Below are 906 nucleotides of genomic sequence, written 5' to 3' on the forward strand. Positions count from 1 at the left end.
TGTGTTTTTCTGTCAATATGGGGTGCTGTGTGTACATTAATGAGGAAAAAAATGAACTTAAATGATTTTAGCATATGGCTGCAATATAACAAAGAGTGAAAAATTTAAGGGGGTCTGAATACTTTCTGTACTCACTGTATTTTCAGAGGTGTTCCTAATATTCTGACGTATGTAGCTGGGGAGGACAAAAATATACAAACACCTCTGAATATAATGTAGTCCAGTACAACACCACCTTTAACTGTGTCCTCAGTAATAAACGTATAGAATTTATACATTTATGACAGTTTCACCAAAAAACGGAAACATTTTCAACTTAATAAACAGATGTTAGGGCCGGCGTGTTGCACTGACGTGCATTTAATTGTACAGCTGTACCTAATAAAGTGGTCTGTGAGTGTATTTTGCCCAAGAAATGGGCATATGATATGGCTTGTTTATGTGTATTAAAGCCAATTGATTACTGAGCTATGACCTAAGTGAAATTTGGAAGAAGTATGTGTGACCTTAGATTTTTGTTTTTAACATTTGGTTTTATTTTGCACCTATTACAACTGTAATACATATTCTATAGTTTTTAAACATATTTTGTTGTTTTGGGGCGACTGATTCAGTGGGTAGAGCCACCGTCTCCTAACCAGAGGGTTTGAGGTTCAAATCTCAGTGCTGGCAGTCCACATGTCGAGGTGTCCTTGGGCAAGACACTGAACCCCCAAGTTACCCCCAATGGTTAGAGCCATTGGTTGAGTTGGCGCCGCAGATGGCTGCCTCGGTTCTGTACTGGAAACAAATTCCTTGTGTGTAACATACTTGGCCAAATAAAGGTGATTATTATTATTAAAAGTTCTATTTACTTTTTGGTGAGGATGACCTTTCCATTTTGGTCCTGTTACTTGTAAGCTTAAT

The sequence above is a fragment of the Monopterus albus genome, unplaced genomic scaffold, assembly GCF_001952655.1.
Source record: "Monopterus albus unplaced genomic scaffold, M_albus_1.0 scaffold277.1, whole genome shotgun sequence".
NCBI lineage: Eukaryota > Metazoa > Chordata > Actinopteri > Synbranchiformes > Synbranchidae > Monopterus > Monopterus albus.